Genomic DNA, 23,574 nt, shown 5'->3' with positions numbered 1-23,574 from the left:
TAAAATTCATGTCCATCTGGAATCTTGGAATGCGACTCTATTTGGTCTTTGCAGACATAATGATGTCTCAGTGAAGTCATATTGCATTAGCGTGGGCCCTGATCCAATGACTGGTGTCCTCATAAGAAAAGAAAATGCAGATATACAGACACAAGCCAAGAAACACTAAGGACTGCCGGAAGCCACCAGTAACTGGAAGAAGAAAGAAAGGGTTCCCCTTAGAGCCTTTGAGGGAGTGTGGCCCTGCTGACACCTTGATTTTGGACTTCTAGCCTCCAGACTGTAAGAGAATACATTTCTGTTGTTCTAAGTAACACAGATTGTGGTTACTTGTTACACCAGCCTCAGAAAAATCTGAGCCAACCGCTCAGCTAAAGCACCTCCTCCAGACTATCTTCAAAGCCTCCTGCACCTCTTCCCCTCCCTGCCATGTCCGCCTCCCCGCCAGCCCATAAACTCCCAGGGAGAAGGGGTCTCAGCGGCCGGGTTTCCTGCGGCAAGCAGCTCAGAGCCTGGCCCCAGCAGGCATTCAACAGTAGTTGCCAAATGAATGAATCTGACAGATGCACCAAGGGAAGCTCAGAGAGACCAAGGGAAGCTCAGAGAGGTCAAGGGACTCACCCAAGGTCACACTCCAGGAAGAGGCAGACCGCTGGCCTCCACACCGGTGATCCGAGGAGCCGGGATGCCTACGTCCACCCCACAGGGACTCCGGCGCGGCAGGACAGGCCTCTTCTCCCTCCTGACTCCCAGCTACAAGGTCCGCGCCCTCTGGGCTCTGTGCCCGACCCAGGACCTGACCTCCTTGGCAGGGACCCGTCTCAACTCAATGAACCTGTAGATAAAAGCCTCTTCAGTCCTGGGACAGCCGTGGGGCAAGGGATGCCCTGGGCTCGGGTTAATCCCACGCCCACAGGGCAGTTCGGGGCGATGGCCACTCAAGATGGTGGGCCTCGCCCACGGGAATCCATTCTCCCTGTCACCCCGGCTCCTCCCTCACGCCCTCATTGCCTGACTTTTCAGCTATGAAGCATGGGAGGCCACCGAGTCCAAGGACTGGACAATAAATAGCACTGACTCATGAAGGAAAAGTCGTTCCAGGCAGGAGAACATCTCTACCGGGCGCTAGCCTGTCCTTAACACTTATGTAACACTTGCTAATTACACTTTTGTGTGTGTGTGTGGTACGCGGGCCTCTCACGGCTGCGGCCTCTCCCGTTGCGGAACACAGGCTCCGGACGCGCAGGCTCAGCGGCCATGGCTCACGGGCCCAGCTGCTCCGCAGCATGTGGGATCTTCCCGGACCGGGGCACGAACCCGCGTCCCCTGCATCGGCAGGCGGACTCCCAACCACTGCACCACCTGGGAAGCCCCTAATTACACTTTTTAAGAAAGAGAGCAAGGCCTCTGGCTCAAAACCCTTGGGGGTTGCAGCATTTACAGTCTGGCCGCCGCCTACGCACTTTCTGCATCCGCGGTTTCCGCATCCATGGATTCAACAGACTGCACACCGTGTACTGTGTTTACCACCCGCAGTTGGTTGCATCCGAGGATGAGGAAGCCACGGATACGAAAGGCCGTCTATCCTAGACTGGACTTAAGCACCGCGGATTTGGGTACCCAGGTGGCTCTTAGGACCAATCCCCCGCAGATACCGAGGGATGACTGAATTTAGTTGAAATCTGCTGACACGGTTTGATTGCCTTTGTACCTTGAAAGTAAACTTCTGTTTATGGCCAGAGATACTGGCTTTTCCAATTTTTACATAGATTTGTTTGAGTACACCTAGGTGGGGTGGCTTTAAAGTATTAGGTGACTAATAACATAGAAAGTACACAGGCATACCTCGTTTTTTGGCCCTTCGAAGATACTACGTTTTTCACAAATTGAAGGTCTGTAGCAACCCTGCGTCGAGCAAGTCTATAGGTGCCATTTTCCAACAGCCTTTGCTCACTTCCGGTCTGTGTCGCATTTTGGTAACTCTCGCGATATTTCAAACCCTCCACCAGCAAAATGGCTACGATTAGCTGAAGGCTCAGATGATGATCAGCATTTCTGAGCAATAAAGTATTTTTTAATTAAGGTATGTACATTGTCCTTTTTTTTTTTTTTTTTTTTTTTTTTGCGGTACGCGGGCCTCTCACTGTTGTGGCCTCTCTCGTTGCGGAGCACAGACTCCGGACGCGCAGGCTCAGCGGCCATGGCTCACGGGCCCAGCCACTCTGCGGCATGTGGGATATTCCCAGACCGGGGCACGAACCCATGTCCCCTGCATCGACAGGCGGACTCTCAACTACTGCGCCACCAGGGAAGCCCTGTACATTGTCTTTTTAGACATCATGCTATTGCACCCTTAACAGACTACAGTATAGTGTAAACATAACTTTTATGTGCATTGGGAAACCAAAAATTCATGTGGCTCGCTTTTTTATCGTATTGGCTTTCTTGTGGTGGTCTGGAACCGAACTCGCAATATCTCCGAGGTATGCCTGTAGAGACGGGGCAAAAATTATGAAGATGGGGTGGGGATGACAGAGCCTGGGGAACTCAGCACTCATTCATTCATCATTCATTCATTAACTCACTCACTCTAGCGAAGACACAGACACACACATGTCCCTCGGGTATTTTTGTGATAAATTCCACAGCTTTAGCCAGAGTCGAGTGACATGTTATATGGGCGTGCCTCTTGGGCCAGGTGCCCGTAAGAATCACCTGGGGAGATTGCTTTTTTAAAACAGATGCTCGGGCCCCACCCCAGACCTACGGAGTATGAGCCTCCAAATGGTGGTCCCAGCACCTGTATTTTCTTAAAGCTGCCGGGGGTGGGAGGGTATTTCTTCGGAACAGTCAAGTGCCAGGTATTCAGCCGCTGCTTCCTCCCCAGTGACCCAGAAGGTGGGACTACGGTGCCCAGAGAGCATTCTGGAAGAATAAGATCCGGACCTTGAGCGTTTCTCCCCAAAAAAGACACATGCCGGGGTGTGCCCTGGGTCAGTGAGAATCGAGTTCTTTGGCGTTTCCTCAGCATCTAACCCAGGCCAGCACCCCTGTGGCGGCCCTGGGGCTCATCCTGAGAAAGTTCCCAGTCAGGTGGGAGAGTCCAAAATATTTCCAGAAAACGCATCCCATGATGCAGCAGACATTCTAACAGGAACTGAGGCCTCACAAATACAGCTTCTAAGAATCTCCCACAAAAATCAGGTGCCAGCCACACCTATTAGGATGGCTGGTGTTTTTTTAAAAAAAAAACAGAAAATAAAAGGTGTTGGTGGAAAAAAAAAAAGGTGTTGGTGGGATGCAGTTGTACGTTGCTGGTGGGAATGTAAGATGGTGCAGCTGCTGTGGAAAACAGTGTGGTGGTTCCCCAAATAATTAAAAACAGAATTATCATACCATCCATCAATCCTAGTTCTGGGTAACTACCTAAAATAATTGAAAGGAGGATCTCAAAGTGATATTTGTACACCCATGTTAATAGCAGCATTCTTCACAATAGCTAAAATGTGGAAGTAACCCAAGTGTCCAGGTACACGACTGAGGAATGGATAAACAAAGTGTGGTGTTTATGTACAATGGAATATTATTCAGCCTTAAAAAGGAAGGAAATTCTGACACAGGCTACAACATGGGTGAAACTTGAGGACATTATGCTCAGTGAAATAAGCCAGTCACAAAAGGACAAATATTGCATGATCCCACTTACATAAGGTATCTAGACTAGTCAAATTCAGAGACAGAAAGTGGAGTAACAGTTATCAGGGGATGCGGGAAGCTGGGAATGGGGAGCTAGTGTTAATGGGTGCAGAGTTTCAGTTTTGCAAAATGAAAAGAATTCTGGAGATGGATGGTGATGACGGTAGCATATTTAATGCCGCTGAACGGTACACCTAAAAATGGTTAAGATGCTAAATTTACATTATGTGTACTTCACCACAATCTTAATATAATTTTTATTTTTAAAATCTGGTGCCAGATTTTGCTGCCTGGATTCAAATCCCAGTTCTACCATGGTGGCCTTGGGCAAGTTATTTTGCCTTTCTGTACCTTAGTTACCACATCTGTAAAATGAGTATAAAAATAACAATCCCTGCCTTATGGGGCCACTGGGAGGATGAAATGAGTTACTCGTTATAAAGTGCAGAGCAGCGTGCCTGGTTCACAGCATGTGTTCAATGTGTTAACAGCTATAAGATGGTGGTGGCTGTTATTACCATCCTCCCTCTGAGCTTTTGGAGGACACCCACATGAAAAATATGTAGGTCCAGGGGAGTGTATTTTTGGCCTCGTGGTTTGGTTAATGCCAGGTGCTACTTATGAGTAAGGAATAAAGACTATGCACTGCAGGTGAGAAAGTGGAGAAATTAAACTCAGTGAGGACAGAGGCCAATTCAGCAATAAAATGTCCCTGCCCAGAGCCCAGAGTCAAGAGCCCTCTGCCCTCAGCTTGCTGGGTGACACAGGTCAAAGACCCTGCCCTCTCTGGGCTTCAGCAACCCCAGCTCTCCCACCCCACCCCACTGCGAATCTAAGGGTGAGAAACCAGTCCATAGAACAACCTGTGAGCACATCAGACCCCTGGGCCCCACCAGAACCCCAGGGGAGGGAAGGGGGGGGAAGGTGGGTGCCCCCAAGTGACCACAGGGTTAGAGGGACTTGGACACACTCAGGCCTTTCTATTTCTGACTCACACCCCAGCAGGAAGTTGGGGGTGGATCCTGCCTACCATCCACCCATTCGCCTCACCAAGGCCAATGACCCCATTTGTCAAAGGCCCAGACAGCAGAACAGAGTCCCTGGCCTTGGACCAACATTTTATCCATAATCTCTGGACAGGAAGGGCCCCTGAGGGTTCACATCAACCATCCCCCTGCCTCCATCACCCTTTGGTTTCCCCCTTTTCAAAGAAACACATTCCCAAGGTTGCAAGTCATCCAATAAACACACTCAGATGCATCCGATGCTGATACTGTGGAAACATTATTATTATATTAATAATAATCATAATAACAGCTTCCAAAGACATGTCCAGCTAATAAGAACTTCACAGGCAGCATCTCAATCAATCCTCATAACAGCACATTCAAATTGGTTCTCCTGTCATTCCCATTGTACAGACAGGGAAACTGAGGCTGGGGACTCAACTTGCCCGGAGTCACACAAGCAGCAAGTGGTGAAGCCAAAGACTTGGCCCAGGCTTCCTGGACACAAGAGCCAGCCTGCTCTCCTCCATCTACCCCCTCCCCCATTACATGGCCATTTACTACTACAGGCCCAACCCTTATCAGTCCTTTGAAGCAGGCCTATCACATCCATTTGGCAGATGAGGAAACGGAAGTAGAGGCAGGTGATGTGACTTGTCCAGAGGCACAACTGGAACTGGGGTCTGTCTCTTTGTGAAACTGTGGTCATCCACACTGGGCTGTGACTCTGCTGGTCCAGTTACCCCGCCTCTGTCTCCCCCTTCCCCTCCCCACTGGCAGGGTCCCTGGAAGGTTTTGTCCTCCTGGGGCAGGGAGGACCTAGGCAGAATTTCTCCTGCAAAGCCTGGTACACTCAGGCGCAGCCAGAGGCAGGTGGCCCATGGGCTGAGCCAGGGGTGGGCCCCAGCATGCGGGGGATGGGTGGGGAAAGGGCCAAACCCATTCCGCCACTTGCTGGGGTGCTGGGTGCTGGACTATCTTCAAGCCGTGACCGGCCTGGTGGGCTCCCCAAGTCACCTGGCGGGTGGCCAGTGGGTGCTGGAGCTCCACCCAGACAGTTTGGGGGCTGTGTGGCACCCCCAGCCAGCTCACACCTGCTGTGGGGGGCAGCAAGGATGGGTGCCTCCAACAACAGGGGGGCTCAAGAGGGCCAGGAGGGTGTCGGGGGGAAGGAGCAGGAATTAGGTGGCAGGAATCCTGACATCTTGTCCCTGCGCAGCAGCTCCCAGCTGGCTCTGTGACCTTGAGAGAAACAGGCACTCGAGGCCTTTTGTTCCCTCTCCTAGAAAGGAAGGCTTCCAAAGAAAAGGCACAAAAATCCAGACAGCCTGGTTAGGGCCTGGATCCAATGCCCGCCCCTGGGGATTCTGCCATCCTGCTCCGTAGACAGGGAGTTGCCAAATGTGGACCAATCCTCCAGGGAGGGATGCGCAGGGCTCAGCGTTCCCGGCTGCAGCGGGGCCAAGAGCCCCAGTCGCTGGCTCAGGATGGGGAGAGGAAGGACCGGGTTGTCAGGGGCCTTGGAGACCAGAGATGGGTAGACTTGTTTGGTTCCCAGCCAGCAGCCTCCCGCAGGGCATGCAGTAAGCACGTGGCCAGCCCACGCAGAACGGAGGGGAGCGTGGATGGTGCAGGGAAACCCGCCCCTGCTGCTGAAAAAATAAGCCAAAGCTCCCATCCACCGCCGGTGAGTCAGCAGTGTCATTGCAAGAGCCAAGGGAGGCCGTATGAAATGAGTAGGGACTTTGGCTCCCCGTTCTGCCCGTCCTGGCTGTGTTTGCTGAGTCACCTCCCTCTTGAGGCTCAGTTTTCTCATCTGCAAACAGGGACCAATATTGCTGACCTGGTGGGGTCATCCTCAGGTTGTACCATATGAAATTACAATATTCCACCATTGTTGGGCTACAAAAATGGCACTTTCGTACATTCAACCCAATATGTGGATGGGGGCAGCGTACAGCATGCGAGCACTCAACGCTGAAATTTAAATCTCTCCTCTGTTCTAGCAGAAGACTGTGTTTTTCTCATTCATGGGACAAAATGGAAAATATCTCATCACACCCCCCTCTCCCAAATATAACAACGACACGACATGATAAAACAGCTCACTTTGTGGGTGGCCTGTTAAGAGTTTACAAAAAAATGTACGGTCCCAAGTACATCAGGGCAGGAGTGTGTATGTACCACAGTGATAACGCAGCGGAAGGAAGGCTGGCATTGAAATATTTTTATCCAAAAAAAAAAGAAAAGAAAAGAAAAGAAAAAGGCACTGTAAAGGCCCAGCTGTGGCAGATAGTTTTTTTTTTAACATCTTTATTAGAATATAATTGCTTTACAATGGTGTGTCAGTTTCTGCTTTATAACAAAGTGAATCAGTTATACAGCAGATAGTTTTTTGAAAGTAACTTGTAAAGCATTTACCATATTCTGAATTTGCAGTCTTTGCAGACTTGTGCACGTATATTCTGCTTTCAGAATAGTTTTGTAAATGGTACACAGACAAAAAGAGAGGGAACTTTTGAATAAAGAAATTGCATTTATAAATGATCTGTATTAGAATATAATAAATCTCCAGTTATAGTAAAAAAAAAAAAAGGCTTTAAGTGATGTATTTCCCCATGCTTTAGATCAAATATAACCAGCACGTTGAACATCTTTTTTAATATTTTTAAGTTTTAAAAAAATGAGTCAAAATGTCGTCGAGCCATACAATGGAGTATTATTCAGCCATAAAAACGAATGGAGTCCTGATACACTTGACAACACTGCTGAACCCTGAAAACATTATGCTGAGTGAAAGAAGCCAGAATAAAAACTACATACAGTATGATTCCATTTATATGAAATGTCCAAAATAGGCAAATCTGAGAAACAGAAAGTAGATTAATGGTTACCAGGGGCTGGGGGAATTGGAAGGAAGTGGGGAATGACTGCAAATGAATACAAAATTTCTTTTTGTGGTCATAAAAATGTCCTAAAATTGTGAATATACTAAAACCCACTGAACTATATACTTTCTTAATTCTTTTTATTTAAATTTTTTTATTAAGGTGTAACTGACATACAACATTCTATTAGTTTCAAGTGTATATGTTGCAAAATGATCACCACAATAAGTGTAGTTAACATCCATCACCACACATAATTACAAAAAGTTTTTTTCTTGTGATGAAACTTTTAAGATCTACTCTCTTAGCAGCTTTCAAATATGCAATACAATATTATTAACTTAGAGTCACCATGCTGTATATTACATCTCCAGGACTTATTGCATAACTGCAAGTTTGTACCTTTTGATCACCCATTTCAACCCCCAGGCCCACCGCCCCCGCCTTGGCAACCACCAATCTATTCTTTGTATCTATGTACTAGAGGTCTTGTTTTTGTTTTGGGTTTGTTTGGTTTTTTTTTTTTAGATTACACATATAAATGAGATCATCTGGTATTTGTCTTCCTCTATCTGACTTATTTCACTTAGCTTGATCCTCTTGAGGTCCACCCATCTTGTCACAAATGGCAAGATTTCACTCCTTTTTATGGCTGAATAATATTCCATTGTATATATATGCCACACCTTCTTTATCCATTCATTCATCGATGGACGCTTAGGTTGCTTTCATATCTTGGCAATTATGAATAATGCTGCAATGAACACAGGGGTGCAGATGTCTTTTCAAGATAATGTTTTCATTTTCTTTGGATAAATACCCAGAACTGGAATTGCTGGATCATATGGTAGTCCTATTTTTAACTGTAATTTGAATTGTACGCTTTAAATGAATGAATCATATGGTAAGTGAATTGTATTTCAGTAAAGCTGTTACTTTAAAAAGTGAGTCAAGTTCAAGAAAAACGTTAACTGAGGAACAGTCCCAGGTGGTACGTAAATATGAAAAATTTTCAAGGTGATACAGGAATGACTGGAGTTTGGGAAACACAGAGTTGATGCATTAAATCCTCAAACCAGAGGCTCTACATGGGTTCACATCCCACCTCCTGAGTGACCATGGGCTAGGGACTTCACCTCTCTGGACCTCAGTTTCCTCATCTGGAAAATGGGAACAAGAAGAGTTCCTGCCTCTCTGAGTCACCATGAGGATGAAGTGAGTTAGCACGTACCTGGCACATCCTAGGGGGTCGACGGAAGGATCAATGGGGGACCAGATCTTTTGGGTGGTTCTGACCATGCATTCATGAGCACAGGGTCCTGAATTCACATCTCTCAGAAATACCTTTTCCTGAGTAGGTGAAGTGAGATAAAGCATGTAAAGCATTTAGCAAGTACTCAATAGACATTAACTTATTATTTTTGTTGTTATCACTGTGATATCTGCCTGGGTGGTAACATTTTGGTTGATTTTTATTTTGTATTTTTATTTTTTGCTTGTGTTCTATAATGATTCTTTCTTGTTTCGGTACTAAGAACTACCCAAAGAATTATATTTAGTACTTAGCATCTTTCTCTAGTATGATCTTAGATTTCAGATAGAAGGGAAACCCAGCTGGGGTCCCGGCCTGTTCCAGCCGCCTACCCCGCCCCCTCACAGTAGACACACGCTGGAACTAAAGATTTCCCAGCATCGGTTGGCCTCTGGAAGCACAGTTAGAGGGAAACCCCCCACCTGTACTCCAAGCCAGCAGAAGATGAAGACTGCAGCCAGAGCCCGAGCCAGCAGCCCACAAGAGCAGTTATCCTCCCAACACCCTGCCTCCACGATCCACCCCCTAAAAATACCGTTTCCGGGTGCAAATTTTGTACCATCCTCCACAACAACAGCCAGATTAATCATGCCCAAATTTGGGAGAGACGTTTGGGATGTACCATGTCGTGGGTAAAACATTCACTCTGGAGGATCCTGGGGGTACCCCCAGGATGCGGCGACCATCCTTCAGAGCAGCTGAAGTGGATAAACAGCCAGGAGGACTGCCGATGGGGGCAGGGGCATGGCACTGAAATGGACAAGGAAAAGCTGGTTTTCTTTTTTTTTTTTGGCTGTGCCATGCGGCATGCGGGATCTTAGTCCCCCAACCAGGGATTGAACCCACGTCCCCTGCATTGGAAGCGCAGAATCTTAACCACTGGACCATCAGGGAAGTCCCAAACCTGTATTTCAAGGTCAGCCCCAGAAGAACACTCACGGGGCAGGCGCTCCAAATTACAGACGTTGGGTTGGTGAGGGAGCTGCCTCTTGTCCAACAGCTGCGTGTAATGCCAGCAAACCTAATAATAATAACCGCTGTGGTTGCCTTTTATTGATCACTGACTGTGTGCTGAGTGTTTCATCACACGCTCAAAGGTGTGAAGCCATGGTTAAACATACTCCCAAGCAGTGTGGAATCAGACAGCAGGACAACGGTGTTAATAACAGCAACGACAATTCATGACTAGGAAATAATGCATAGCGAGCACTTAGCATAGTGTCTGGCTCAGTCCATGTGGTTCTAGATGTACAAATGATGATGACGAGGAGGTGCTGACTATGGGTCCAGTTGTGCTAGGACCTTTACATAACATAGTACAACAACCCTGTAAGGTGAGACCTACTATTAGCCCCATTTTACAGAGAAGAAGACTGAGGGCGGATGAGGTTGTTTAACTCGCCCGTGGTCACTGAGCTGGTAAAGCACACCATCGCTTGCCCCCATGGATGTCGCCAACCCCAAATTCACTTCTGAAAGCCAGGCTCCATTAACTGTCCTGCCCGATGGCTCCCCAAACCCCTTCCCTCTCTCTGAGGGTCCCCATTGGTGCCAGGTGACTTCCTAGTTTCAGACCTGCTTAGAGGTGGCCAGCCCACCCTGTCCCTCTTCCCAGCTGTGGCTGAGCCCATCCTTCTGAAACCACTGTGGGCGCCAAGGGAGAAAGAAGAAGGGTTCTTGGTGAGCTCATTTACAGGGGCCACCTCCAGCTGCTGGGACCAGCCAGCGGCTTTAATTTGGACAAACGCCCAGGACTCAGTGGGGACAGGAAGCATCCCTGAGCGATAAAGATCAGGACCGGCTTGTGAGCGTGCCAGGAGTGCTCTGTGTCAGCCAAACCAGCTGGCCCAACCCCCGTTCTCAGCAGCCCCCACTGCTGGCCCTGGCCCTGCCAGGAGGTGGTCAGGGTGTCCCCCCAGCCTAATGTCCAAACCTGCCAGTTGTAGATTATAGCATTGCTAGAAAGGGGCACAGCACTCAAAACAAGGAAAAATATGCATAGTGTAAAACGGTAGCTCGTAAACATGAAGCCTTTGCTGTATCCCAGGCCTCTCTAAGCACTTCATAGACATCGACTCATTTAATCCTCACAGCCACCTTACTTCATGGAGGAGAAACTGAGGCTCAGAGAGGGAAAGTGACCTGCCCAAGGTCACACAGCTAGGAGATTCCAGAGCCAGGATTTGGATTCAAGCCACCTGAGAATAAAGCCCGCACTCTAAACCGCAGAATGCAGTGCTGACATCCCTCTATCACATGGACTGTGCACAAGTCTAAAGCTCACACTGCAAAACATGAGCCCTGGTTATCTTTCGATTGTGCGATTGTATGAGTTTTACCTCCTCCTTTTTGTTTATCTGTATTTGTAAATGTTTGACAATGAACATGTACTGTAGCAGGATGTAAACATATTGTACTAAGGATAAAAAGAGAATAAAAATTATTAATTTGGAAAATGAACTGAGAATCATCCATTAGAGCACTGAACAGTTATCTCCTGCCACCACCTTCAGGCAGAAGGGCTGGCCAGGTGTAAATAGTAAAGGTTATAGAAACCCCGTGGTACTGCAGAAGGATGCATGCGCACAGTGGGGGCTTTACTTAACATCATCACCCGCCCCAGTAGACCAGCATGAACATCAACTGGCCATTCACCCCAATATTCACCTACGTGACCTCGCTGGGAGCTCCCGGCCAGGCTGAAAGACGGGCATCAGCACCCACGCTCCATGGCACAGACACCCATGCAGAGAGAAGAAGCCACGCCCAGGGCTGGCCACAAAACAAAGGCAGCAGGTGACCCCAGGGCTGCATGGCTCTCAACCGAGCAGTGTCATCATGGTGGGCCGCTGCCGAGGTCCACAGAAGAGCCACCTTCCCGGGGGTGACCCGGGCCTTGGCACAGGAACTGGGTGACACCCAGAAAGCCCCTGCGGTCGCCCAGCCGAGCCCACTAAAGCCAGGGCAGATGGCTCACACTTGCTCTGCTGGGTCAGCCAGCATTCTGGGCATTCCAAAAATTCCTCCAGAGCTTTTTGCTGCCCCCCTCCACCCCATCCCCCCCTTTAATGAAGGCAAAGGAGGAGGGCAGAGGGGCTGTGATGAAGGCACCTGGATAAAGGCGACACTTGGACGTCTTATCATCTCCTCCCTGCAGTTAAATCCGACAATAACCAGGCACACCTCACCTCTCCAAGAAGGAGGTGGAATGCTGGTTGCTAAAGCTTCCCGTCTCATCCAAGTCTGAGCGTGTCAAGGGAAACGGTTTTGCTTCGAGGCTGCCAGGAGGCGGGGCCAGGAGAACAGGGTCCCCACCCCGGTGCCCCCATGGGCCCCACACCCGCCATCACAGCCCTGGGCACGCTGCCTTGTAACTCCTCATCTGTCCCCTCTGGGAGAGCAGGAGCTGTATCCCAGGCACCTCTGAGACCCAGGGCCCAGCCCAGGCCCTGGTACACAGTAGGTGCTTAATTAATAACAAAGATGAAATGACCAACTATCCCAAAAGAGGACAGGGATACACTGCCCGGGAAGTTCTGAGGGGAGGGATGGTATTTTCAACATGGTCATGGGGAGGTGGGAGGACCCACTGAGTTGAGTTATTATCATAGGGGTTGGCAGTTTTCTAGGTGGCAGACCTGAGTTCAGATCCAGCCTCTGCCACTTCTTGCCTCAAGCTAAGAGAACTTGAGGAAGGCTTCAGGTCTCTGAGGCTCGGTTTTCTCATCTGTAAAATGGGTTAGTAATACCACCTGTCCACGTCATTCTGAGGACTGACAGAAGACGCAGATGTACTACCTCCCTAACAAGGCAGTTGGCACACAGTAGGTCTTCAACAAAGGGTGGGATTTTGTTGTTGTTTTTTTTGGTTTTTTCCTGGGCCCTACCTTTCAAAGGTCTGGTTTTGAGTCTTCCCAGAAGGCACAGCAGGAATAAAAGGCTCTGGGATCTACTCATCCAGTTGCCCTCCCCCTGTGAAAAAGGCCCAGAGCGGGAAGGGGCTTACCCAAGGACACACAGCAGAGAAGTGGGTACTCAGGGGTCCTGACTAGTGGCCCATAACTCATTCTAATATACTCTGCATTCTCTCCCATGGCCTCGGACCCCTTCTCATGCCAAGCAAGTCCCTGGCAGGCAGGTAATCCATTCTAGAAACAAAGACATGAGATTTCCAGGGCTGGGGCCTAAAATGAAAGGGAGAGACAAACTTGGGTAGCTTCCCAGGCCAAAGGGCCCTGGGAGTTCCCCAACGAGTCACTCCCTAGCCCAGCCCAGGGCACTGGGCAGGGCTTGGCAGGCACTGTGACCACTAAGGCCCAGGCTCCATGTCTGGGCAGGCGGGGTGGCGGGAGTCCACGGAGTGACCTCGGTGTACCCAATGTGCCTGCTGGCCTCCCTCTGCCGGTGGGTTCCGCACACTGGGCTTCCTTCCCACAGCGGTGCCTCACCACGCCTCAGGTAAACAGGATGGCACCCAGAAAGGGCTTTCTTCACTGAGGAAGCAAAACAAAAAGAAACGTCAACACAGAGCCATAGCCCTGACCTGGAGCCTTTGAAAGTGCAGCTGTATCTCCACCAAGGAGATTCACACACAAAAGGGCTGCCACTAGCTGGTAGCTCTGGGAGAGGAGGTTCACCACACCGGGACTCAGTTTCCTCATCTGTAAATGGGAACAACACTAGCACTGAGAAAATATTGGATATAATAATGCACAAGGAACTAGAGTATAAGAAGCAGTCCATCAATGCTAATTATTATTTTGAATTACTGTTACTATGACTACTTCTGCTACTACAAACAAGGAAGATTTATATAGTGATTCATAAAGTCATTCCTTGGCATAACTTAAAGACAGTTTTTAAGAATACTAAACTGATCTTTTTATGGGGCAGGGCTCCCATTTTTAAAGTGCCTACTATGTGCACGGTTACCTCACCTAACCCCACAACCACCCCACAGGGAAAATCCTAGTGTCTTCTTTCTGCAGATGAGGACTGAGGCTCAGAGAGGCAAAGTCACTTGCCCAGAGCCACACAGCAATGACACAGTACAGATGAGATGGAATACTAGGATTATCTAGCTTGGCCTGCTTTACCACCAGGGAGGCAGCAAAGGAGGGATTCAAGGCACAGGGGCTGAGTCAGGCTGCAAGGACCAGCATTCCCCCTTCCTAGTAGAGGCCTTGGGCATGGGGCTCCCTCTCTGAGCCTCAGTTTTCTCATCTGTAAAATGGGGACATAAGAATCAAATAGGGTTTCCCTGGTGGCGCAGTGGTTGAGAGTCTGCCTGCCGATGCAGGGGACACGGGTTCATGCCCTGGTCTGGGAAGATCCCACACGCCGTGGAGCGGCTGGGCCCATGAACCATGGCCACCCGCAACGGGAGAGGCCACAACAGTGAGAGGCCCGCGTACCGCAAAAAAAAAAAAAGAATCAAATAAAACAATGATGAGCACAGTGCCTGGGACAGAATGAAAACTCCCTACTTATTATTTTTATTTTACTCTAAATAACATTTACTGTTCTCAAAAGCCAGGTCTCAGCAGATGGAGGAACAGCAGACTCAGTCATCTCCCCAAACTTCTGAAGGCACAGGAGCCAAGGCAGAGACCATCAGGTACACACAGCTCAAAGGCTGTCCTCTCTCACCTTCAGTGACACCTTGGCCCATCTGAGACTCACTTCACCGATGGGGAAATGCTCAGAGAGGTGAAGCGACCTACACAGGGTCACATAGGTATCCCATGCTGGTGCCACCTGACTTTTCTCCAAAAATCCAGCCCTGACATCAAGCAGATCCCATTTTCCCCATGGCCAGCACGGCATTTGCCAAGTGATAGATACAGGATAAATTTTCATTGAATGAAGGAGTAAGTGTGACTTCTAACCCTGCACCTATCTCAGGTGACCTCCAGCCGATACTCATAACCATGGGCTCCCTGAAACTTGCTGATTGTTTCCACAACGGGGCGGTGTGAATATTCCTTAAACTAAGAGCATCCAAGACCCCTCCCTGGCCGGAAGGGGGCTGAGTGGATAGTCAAGGCTCGCCTTGGGGACAGAAAGTCATGTAAACAGTGATCCATTAACTGACAGACCTCCAGCTACAGCAGAAGGGGAAAAACACTTGCTGGGAAGCAGGGGTCCTAAGTCACTCCTTTCCCCAGGGCCTGGTGCTCCAAGGACCAGAAGCAACCTCACCAGACCTTCATACATAATAATGATACTAGTAATAATGACAATAGTATTATTGTAAAAATGACACATGTAGGGACTTCCCTGGTGGCGCAGTGGTTAAGAATTCGCTTGCCAATGCAGGGGACACGGGTTCGAGCCCTGGTCCCAGAAGATCCCACATGCCTCAGAGCAACTAAGCCTGTGCGCCACAACTACTGAGCCTGCGCTCTAGAGCCCACGAGCCACAACTCCTGAGCCCGCATGCCACAATTACTGAAGCCTGCGCGCCTAGAGCCCGTGCTTTGCAACGAGAAGCCACTGCAATGAGAAGCCCGCACGCCACAACAAAGAGTAGCTTCCACTTGCCGCAACTAGAGAAAGCCCGTGCGCAGCAACGAAGACCCACGTAGCCAAAAATAAATAAATTAATTTAAAAAAATGACACATGTACATTCATTATAGGGCACTATGTATTAACTCATTTAATGCTCATCCACCTCAGGAGGCAGGCACCATTGTTACTCCCATTTTACAGAGGAGGAAACTGAGGCACAGAGAGACTAACTGTCTTGCCTAAGGTCACACAGCTGGAAAGTAGTGGAGGTGGGGTCTGAACACAGGCAGTCTGGATCCAGATTCTCTGCATTATTCCCAAGGGATGTTGGGAATATCTAATTCTATAACCAATTCTGCAGAACCCATATCCAGTTTTGCAGAATTCCTCACTCCACCCTAATCAGGAACCCCCACCCCCACCCCAGCTCCGCAGTCACAGGACCATTTATTTGTCATCTACTTCATGCCGAGTGTTTCACAGTCCTTCTTGCTAATAGTCATAAGCACCCTGTGTCCATTTTACAAACAGGAAAACTGAGGTTCCGAGAGGTGATGAGACTGGTTGAGGGTCACGAGGACCATAAGGAGCAGAGCTGGGATTTGAAGCCAGATTGATCACCTCCACAGCCTCCCCTTGGCCTCACTGTGATCTCCCAGTCCACTGGCTACAGGTACCAGAGCTTGAGGAACAAAGTTCAGAGCAAAAACCATCATCAAGACGATTATCCCTCACCTTCGCACCTCATGTCACAGAAAGCACCTCCTTATCCAATACTGTTTCAAGCTTCACAGCAGCTCTGCCAGAGAAGACACATTATTCCCATTTTCCAGATGAGGAAACTGAGGCTCAGAGAGGTGAACTGCCTGTTCTGGGAGTTCTCACAAACCGGGTCTCCTTACCCAGACCCCTGCTCTGATGTGTCCCCCACAAATCATGAGCCACAATGCTCACCGCCACCTCTGGGCAGACACTCCACCTTGGCAAGGACCTTCCTGACCCATGTGGCAGGCTGTATTCCTGCTCAGAAGATATATACTAGCTCCCTCTCAGCCTCCATGAGAGGATCATACTTCCATCTCATTGATATTCAGTTTGGCCATGTGACTTGCTTTGGCCAAGAGAATGAGGGCAGAATGACACCTTCCCAGTTCCAAGGGGAGGCTTTCAGAGGCTCTGCAGGTTCCCAGTGAGCTCCTGAGCATCTGTTGTCCACCACAGAAGAGCACGTCCTGGCTGGCTGCTGCCTGTCAGCCTGGGTACCAAGATGAAGATACACAGGGCAGACGGGAGCCCAATCCAAAGCCTGGAATCCAGCCTCCCTGCCAAGCCCAGCCAAGGTCAGCCAAGCCATCTGATGACCCCCAAGTATGAAACAAATGTTTGCTGTTAAAAGTCACTGCAGGGACTTCCCTGGTGGTACAGTGGTTAAGAATCAGCCTGCCAATGCAGGGGACATGGGTTCGAGCCCTGGTCTGGGAAGATCCCACATGCCGTGGAGCAACTAAGCCCGTGTACCACAACTACTGAGCCTGCGCTTTAGAGCCTGCGAGCCACAACTACTGAGCCCGTGTGCCACAGTTACTGAAGCCCACATGCCTAGAGCCTGTGCTCCGCAACAAGAGAAGCCACCACAATGAGAAGCCCGTGCACCACGATGAAGAGTAGCCCCCACTCACCGCAACTAGAGAAAGCCCATGCACAGCAACAAAGACCCAATGCAGACAAAAAAAAATTCACTGTGATTTGGGAGATGTTTGTTACACAATATTATCATGGAGAAACCTGACTGACACAAGGGACTATGTGTTTCCAGCCCTGGAAGGAGTAGGAAAGGTACAGCCACTCTGGAGGGAAACTGAGCAGGTGAGATCAACATTCTAAACACCCTTTATCCTAACTGTTCCCCATCTTGGAATGTGTCCTCCCATCGACTACAGCAAGTATGCAAAGACACATGAGCAGGATGTCACCGTGACACTGTGTGTTATAGCAAGAAAACAAACCACTCAATGCCCACCAGCAGGGCATGTGCTCAATAACTAATAGCACCTTCATGCATTGAAGTATTGTTCAGTTTTTTAAAAGAGTGCAGTAAGTCAACACAGTCTAAAATGGGTCCACATCTATTTTTAATTTCTGCATGAAATTCTGTCTTAGGATTGTTGTTGTTCAAAGCGTATGTCCACATATACTGATTCATTTCTTTATTCCACAACTGTTTACTAAGGAAACAGCAGTGAAGACAAATAGGGTTTCTGCCTTCTTGGAGCGTCATCTAGAGGAGGAGGAAGCAATACCACCTCCACTACAACCACCACAAGGAACAAGAATAATAATAACAAGCAACACATACCGAGCACTGACCATGTGCCAGTCCCTTTTCATTTCCTCCTCACAGCAACCCTCAGAGGTAAGACCCGTTATTATCTCCATTTACCGATGAGGAAACTGCAGCTCAGAGAGGTTAAGTCACCTGCCCAAGGTCACACAGCCAATAAGTGGCAGAACCAAGATGCAATTCTTTCCATCTGGTTCCAGAGTGGACAAAAAAAAAAAACCCAAAACAACTTAAGATAGCAGAGTGTGATAAGGGCTTGGAAAGAAGTAAACAGAGCATATGTATGTGAAAAGTTTCTGGAGGGTCGAGGGAAACTGCTGACTGCATTATCTCTGAGGAATGGGATTGGGGGTCTTGGGTGGGATTTTACTTTTCACTTAACATAAAATCATTTTGCCATCTTTGAAGTATTTGGTATGTTACATGTTATTTTACAATAATATATATATTATATGTTATTATTATACTGTGTGTGTGTGTGTGTATGTGTATCTCTTCTGACTCAGTGATGTAAATATCCAAAGATCAGCCTTTGGGGATGTATTTTATATTCTCAGTGGAGACAAGGCTGTACAACATTTCAAAGTTCACTCAACTGAGCAATTAGCAAATGTGGCAGTGATAACTACTTCCCAGAAGTCAATCCATAATCATTTCCGTATTTGTCTCACTTTGCCTTCCCCCTCCCTTCCTCCCATCCAATTGACCAGATTTCTGTGGAGTGAATTCCTAAGGGCAGAGGCTCTTTTGAATTGCCCATAGAAGATGCTCAATAAAATATCCATCACATTGACGGAAAAAGAATTTGTGTGCATGTGTGTGCATCTCTCAATTCAAAGTTTGTTAGCTTCTTTGTAAATGACAGGAGTTTCGGTAGTGGTCTTGGGCAGAAGGACCCCTCAAAGCCTCAGTTTTATAAACTGCAGAATCAAGGGTCCCCAAAGCAGGCATCGCCTGTGTTTGTTGTGAAGAATAAAAAAAGAACAAAAGAGCTTCGCCCAGGATCCAGCACATGTAAAGGGTTCAGTGAAAAGCAGTTGTTTTGATGTGTTACGTGCTTTCTCTACATTCTCTCCAATCCTCCCATTTTACAGAGGAAGAAATTGAGGTCTCAGGAGGGGAATGGCTTGTCTGGGGTCACACTCCTATAATCTGGATGGGTGAGTGGGGGAAGAAATGTGAAACTCCTGGACAGAGATTCCCCCTGCCCTCCTCTCAATCCCAAACCTGCCAAAGCCTTCCTGTTTGGGTATTTAGGGAGTGGCAGGGGGTGTAAAGAGAATTTTTGTTGCCAATGGTCTAACTTTTATTTCTTCAACACACCCTGTATTCTGGGTATACCAATGAGCACGCAGTTCTCCTAATGGCCCTGCCTTTGCCTGTCCTGCTCCTGCTGCCTGCAATGTCCTCATCCTTGCCCTCTCCTCCTTTAAGACTCAGCTCAAGTGTGTGTGTGTGTGTATATATATATATATATATATATATATATATAATGACACGCTGTGATGACATCTATTATAATAATCATACCCACTACTTAGTGGGCACAGACCAGTGTAGACATTATGCCTGGTAATGTCCACGCACTACTTCTCTTAACTTGTATAACAACCCTTTGAGAGAGGGGAGTATCCTATCATGAGCCCATTTTACAGATGAGGACACTGAGTCTCAAACCAAATACCATGGCCTCAGACCACAGCCAGGAAGGGGCAGCGCCAGGGTTTGCCCCCAAGTCTCCCTGGCCGACTCCCTCCTTTCTACCCCTGCCTCCTCCTGGAAGCCTCCCTGGGTTTACCCCTGCTGCACCATGACCCAACCTCACCAACATTTGTGGCTTCTCTATTCAACTTCCCTAACTCCAAACATCCGCAATTTGCAAGCTGGAAGCAAGTTCAAATCCCTGTTCTGCCACTGGCAGCTGACAAAGACCTCACCACCACAACACTAAGTCCTGAATCTGTAAAATGGGAATGACGAGCCCCACCCCCTCACACAGGAAGGTGGTGAGGGTTCCAAGGTAAAGTCCCCTCAGATGTTTATGACCCTCTCAGGGCAGGTGACAAGAGATGCTCAGGAAGGTTTGCTGACTTTAATGAAATACTGACACTTAAAATATTCAAGCCACCTCCACTGGGGGTTTCCTTCTCCAGATTGACTGCCATGCCTCCAGGAAGGGGTCTTCAACTGTGTGGCTGTTGAAACACAACACTGACCACTGTCGCTATGCAAGTTCAGTTCCGTCATCACCTCTCACCTGGATTTTTCGAGCAGTCTCCAGCCTCCTGGCACACCATCTCCCATCCAGCCTCACCAAGAGATGGGCAAGCTTCCCAAAACACACATCTGACTCCATCCCTCTCCCCCAGAGAAACTCCCACAGTGCCCCAGTGCCCCGGTATAAAGTCCAAACCCCTGGGAATGGTTGCCCTGGCCCCTGCCAGGATCTCCAGCCAACACGCTATGCTCCCTCCTCCGTCCAGGCGCCAAGGCCTTTCTGTTCCCTCTTTCCAGCACATAACACCATCCTCTACCCACGGGCACGCTCTCCAAGAAACAAACCCCCTGCCCACCATCCCCCACTCCAGGTCAGAAGCCATCAGCCCCTCTTCCCATTACCACAGCTCTCTCCTTCTGGACAGCTGCCTCTTTTCACAAAGAATTTACCCCTTAAGGGTGTGCCTCCTCTTTGACATGGTGTCTTGAAATATTTGTTGAATGAATTAATTAATGAATGCACATTTAAAACATTCCTCTGGGGCTCTTTTTCTGAGATGGTCAGAGATGTATTCTGGTGATGCTGAGAGGGGAGAAAGGCTCATGGCCAGATAGTGGGCTGTTCCATTCTCCTGCCAAGGTCAGCCCTGAATAAAAGCCAGGCCCCAGGATCTCCACGGGGGGGGGCACCTCCAGACTCAGAATCTGGGGTGAGGGTTATACCCCCAACATCAAGAATCAGTACAGCTGCCTCACTGGACTGCAGGGCAAGCTGATGGCTCACAGCTAGATCGCAAGCCAGGAGGACAGATCCTATATTGCCCTGGGTCCGCCATTTCTAGTGTCTGCCCCATAGTAGGTGCTCAATGCACACACTGGTTGACCGAATGAGCTTCTCACATGTCCAGACACTGTACTGAATGAAACCCTGTACTTCTCTAGGATAATTGCGCCCTTGTCAAGCATGCAAATCCTTTAGAAAGGATTCCCCATAAAACCACCAGGACCGTGGCTAGTGGATGCACAACTCCCAACTGTCCCAAGGATGAGACACCGGTGTCTGGGGGTGAATGCATGTTTGTCCAGGAGCTTCGATGGATTAGCAAAGGGAAAGCTGGGCCAAGGGAGAAGTCTTGTCCAAATGCCCTGGTTACTGATTAGCCAAACCCTAGAGCTTCTCTCTGCAAGGGGGATCAGAGAGGCAATTAAACCCCTTTGGAAGAAAGACTAAGTTAAATATCTGCCTAATCCTGCAATTAAAAAAGACAGCGAGTTGGGTTTCTGGAGCCTTCCTTCAGATACCCGAGGGGAAGTGGCGGGGGATGAGACAAGGGAGAGGGCCCACTAATATTTACAGAGCCTGTACCTGTTTCATACCTTTTATACCTATTAATCCTGCCAGTCACCCAGACGAGGGAGGAATGTGACCCCCACCCCCACTCCATTTTGCCCGAAAGGGAGACCTGGGCTCAGAGAGGTTAAGTGTTTTGTCCAAGGTCACAAAGAAGCTGCAAAGAAAAAGCACTTTCTTTGTGCAACAGGTATAGCCCTTTCCTTTCCAAAAGGTAATGGCAGCTCCTGTCTGGAGAAAGTTCAGTCCCGCGGGCAGGAAGCCTTGGCCACCTAGGCGGCGCGCGGAGGTCACACGGCAGCCCCACTACCGACCGGCTACCGACCAGCGGAGAAGCAGGGCTCCAGGGCGCGGCGCCGCGGCTCCGTGCCGAGTGTGTGCTAGGAGGGTGTGGAAAGGTCGGGCCCGGCTCGGGGGTCAACGGGCCGCTTCCCTTCCCCTGGGTCCCGCCTGTAGCCCTAGGCAGCGCCGCCAGCGGGGTGGGGGCCACCCGAGCCTACTGGGAGCAGGGGGATTGAGCCTTAATCCCATCAGGGCGCCTCTGCCCTGAGAAGGCGCGCGGAGGGGTGCGCAGGCCCTGCGGGGAGGGCGCGTCCGGAGCCCCGGAGCCCGTGGGGCCCCGCGCGCTGTTCTCTCCACCGCCCCAGGTGCCCGCAGGATCCCTTAGCCCCGGGCTCCGCCTCGATCAGCACCCCCGCTTCCCAGTGTCCACCTCCTGGGCCTCCAACCTGCACGGATGTCCGGATCCTAGCAGTTCCAGGCTGGGTACGGATCTCCAGCGGTACCCCAGCTCCCGGCCACCAGATCTCCTCTCGGAATCACTCCCAAGGCTCGGACCAGTGGGGGTCAGAGGAGAGGGATCAACTAGCTCCCAGTTTCCAATCACCGTCCACAGTCACCCCCAGGCTGGGGATCGAATGGGACCCCAGGCCACCAGCGCCCGATCCACTCCTGGGATCGACTTCCAAGTCTTCAACCGGGTGGCGTGGGATCCATTGGCTGCCCAGTGAGGGTTCTTCCCGCGGGATCCACTCCCAAGTCTCGAGAGACAGACCTCCCAGCTCCCAAATCGAGATGCCCCCTCCCTGCAGACTCAAAGCCCAGGGAGATCCACCGGGTCCCCACCTCTTCCCCGGCCAACTTTGCCAACTTTTCTCCCGGGGCCTCAGCCGAGCAGAAACTTGGCGGCCATCGCCGGCCGCCGCCTCCCCGGCCCCCTCGCAGGCCGGGGACAGGGGGCGGATGGCCTGCCCCCATCTACCGCGGCCGCCACTCAACCTACCCTAGAGCCGCCGCCGCCTGCCCGCCGCGCCTCCACCTGCCCGCAGCCTGTGGCACCTGCCCGCGCCGCCCGCGGCCCAGCGCAGCCTAGCCTGATGGGGGCGGGGCCTCGGGCGTGGAAGCGCCCCCGTCGCCGTGGGAACCGTGGCCGAGGGCGCCTGCGCGGAGGGCCCCGGGGCGGAGCGCTGCCGGCGGACCCGTGCTCTCGGCCGGCGCCGGGGCCGGGGGACGGTGAGACAGGTCAGAGGTCGCGAGTTTGCCCCGACACTCCTCCCGGAAGCGGTCCCGGCCCTCGAGCCCTCACCCCGCCGCGCCGGACTCAGAACGTTGTTCATGATCCCCGCCCGCATTCCCGGGGTCAGCCCGCGGCGCTGGCTGGGATCCCCCGCAATGGACACCGACCGGCTGCCGGGTGTGCGCCCCCAAGAGCCTAATGCAGCCCGGGAACTCAGGAGGCGCACGGTAGAGCCTCGCCCATTGAATCTCTTGGGCTGCGGGCGCCGGCTTGGGGGGCGGTCTGCGCGAGGCGCTCGCGTCGCCTCGCGGCAATCAGGGGAATTGCACCCGGGACCGCACGACCCGGGGCCTGGCAGGAGGTTGTTCACTCCCGCTGGGGCGCCTACTGTATGCCACGCCTGCTGCCATTGTGTTGAGGTGGGGGTCGAGGTGTGAGGCATATAGAGACTTTTTGGACAAGTTGAGAGAACCGACGGAAGTTGCTCCTGAATGGGGAAATGCCTGTTTTGCTATCCTTTACTCATTTCATTCCATAGGTCTTTATTAAGCACCTGCAGTATGCTGGATGTCAGGGACCCAGTGGTGAAGCATCTGGCAATATACAGGCTCTCTGGGAGCTTACAGACATTGTAAACAATACTTGCACTAATAAATTGAATTGTATTTGTGACTCGTGCTTCCTTCCTTAGGAAGGAAATGTACGGAGAGTTAACTGAAGGACCTAAAATCATAC

At 50.3% G+C, this 23,574-nt stretch overlaps 1 protein-coding gene across 2 annotated transcripts in view; it reads right to left on the bottom strand.

Moving 5' to 3' along the window:
• Positions 1–22,849, bottom strand: part of KIAA1671 — a 187,283-nt gene extending 164,434 nt beyond the window's left edge. The window contains exon 1 of one of the 2 annotated variants that reach the window (XM_082640080.1): positions 22,606–22,849. The gene's annotated coding sequence lies outside the window, so the exon portion shown is untranslated. Of the gene's footprint in view, positions 1–22,051; positions 22,089–22,605 lie in introns of those variants that run through there. The other variant, XM_082640081.1, reaches the window with a different exon arrangement.
• Positions 22,850–23,574: the final 725 nt, after the last annotated feature.

Source organism: Mesoplodon mirus, assembly GCF_964341445.2.
Source record: "Mesoplodon mirus genome assembly, chromosome: 13".
Lineage (NCBI taxonomy): Eukaryota > Metazoa > Chordata > Mammalia > Artiodactyla > Ziphiidae > Mesoplodon > Mesoplodon mirus.
Note: the sequence above shows the minus strand (reverse complement) of the source record. Positions and strands in the feature narration are given on the sequence as shown.